Source organism: Chrysochloris asiatica, unplaced genomic scaffold (genome assembly GCF_000296735.1).
Source record: "Chrysochloris asiatica unplaced genomic scaffold, ChrAsi1.0 scaffold00042, whole genome shotgun sequence".
Taxonomy (NCBI): Eukaryota; Metazoa; Chordata; class Mammalia; order Afrosoricida; family Chrysochloridae; genus Chrysochloris; species Chrysochloris asiatica.
Genome location: NW_006408560.1, coordinates 123,664 through 125,611, shown reverse-complemented (window position 1 = coordinate 125,611; position 1,948 = coordinate 123,664). Strand labels below are relative to the sequence as shown.

At 43.9% G+C, this 1,948-nt stretch overlaps 1 pseudogene; it reads left to right on the top strand.

Annotated features, from left to right (window-relative positions):
* The first annotated feature begins 866 nt into the window (after positions 1-866).
* On the top strand, positions 867-1,316 carry LOC102834661 (annotated as a pseudogene).
* The last annotated feature ends 632 nt before the right edge of the window (positions 1,317-1,948 follow it).

Sequence of the window (1,948 nt, the reverse complement as noted above, 5' to 3'; positions counted from 1 at the left end):
CTGAAATTCCCATTCTTTGCAGTGTTATCCATAGTTTGTTAGGATCTAACAAAACACAAGTAAGCATAGTTCTGGTATCTGCTTTCAGCCAAGATCAACTTTAGTATGAATGAGTTCATCAGATTCTTTCGAAGGAATCTACAAATGGAGGTCATATTATTTTGGTTATTGTTGCTGTTAAGTGCCATTGAGTCTGGTCTGTTACAACTCATAGCAGCCCTGTAATAGGGTTTCCGAAGGGTGGCTGGGAAGCTTGAACTGCTGACCTTGCGGTTCAAATTGACTTTGCAGTTCAGCACATTAATCTGAACATTTATTGATTATTTCTTTTTTTTTTTCTTTAAATTTTCTTTATTTTGTTGTTGTTGTTGAGACTATATGTTGTTGTTGTTATGTGCCGTGGAGTCGGTTCCGACTCATAGCGACCCTGTACAGGGTTTCCAATGCTGTAAATCTTTACAGGAGCAGAAAGCCTCATCTTTCTCCCGTGGAACAGCTGGTAGTTTCGAAGCGCTGATTGTGAGGTTAGCAGCCTGATTCGTAACCACTACGCTATCAGAGCTCCTTTGAGACTATATACAGCAAAGCATATACTAATTCAACAGTTTCTACAAGTACAATTGAGTATGACATTAATTACATTCTTCAAGTTATATAACCATTCCGCCCGCCCTCCCCACCCCTTCTTTTTTGGGTTGTTCCTCCACCACTAACGTAAAGTCACTGCCCCCTTAGGTTCCAATATCTTTCGATTTGCTGTTGTCAATTTGATCCCATATAGATAGTTCTTAAAAAAGCATCCTGTTCCCTTGGACTCCATTCTCAGCATTACCAGCATCCAGAAGCCACTCCGTCTCAAAGTTAAGATGTTGCGCGGAAGCTGGAGCTGCGCCTCTTGGTTGGCCGCTCCAGTCAGCCAGATGCCTCAGATGAGGGCTGCCCCAGGCCAGGCCTAGCCGCTCATCTTCCAGCAGTGGCCCCACAGTCTGCCGTTGGCTCACCCGTTGCTGTCCCCCATGGCAGCCAGGTGTGCTGGCCCAGATGGCAACCACAGGGCAGGGGCTGGCGTGTCTGTGCACTCTGCTGTCAGGCACACGCTGGGCCATGCCATCACCCGAGGCCTCAGTGGAAGAAGTAATGCTGAGCCTGCAGCAAGGCCTGACATCACTTACCAAGAGCCTCCGGGAGCCCAGCCAGCATCCCAGCAGCCTCAGCGGTTTGGCCTGCCTCTATGAGATGAAACAGTTTTTGGAGTGTGCTCAGACCAGGGCGACCTCAAGCTCTGTGAGGGTTTCAGTGAGGGTTTGAAGCAGTGAAGCTTTGCAAAAGGATTAGCATAATCAAGACGTTCAAGTTGAAGAAACAGAAAATCATCTCTCCTGACCAAGTTAATTTAGCATAAAACCATGACTTACTCACTGCAAATACAACATAAAAGGTGACTATACACATGAAACTCACCACATGGAATACACAAAAATCAGCTTAACTACATTTGTGGAAAGAGACAGTGGACAAGCTCCGTATCATCAGACAAAATAAGGCTAGGGGCAGACTGTGGAACAGATGATCAATTGATCATTTGCAAGTTCAGGTTGAAGTTGAAGAAAATTAAATCAAGTCCACAAGAACCACAACATGACCTTGAATATATCCCTCCTGAATTTAGAGATCATCTGAAGAACAGATTTAATGCATTAGACACTACTGACCGAAGACCAGAAGAGTTGTGGGATGACATAAGGAATATCACACAGGAAGAAAGCAAATGGTCATTAAGAAGACAAGGAAGAAAGTAAAGAACAAAATGGATATCAGAAGAGACTCTGAAACTTTCTCTCCATTGTAGAGATTCTAAAGCAATGAGGAAGAAAGGAGGAGGTAAAAGAGCTGAAAAGAAATTTTCAAAGGGCAGCTTGAGTATACAAAGTCAAATATTATAATGAAC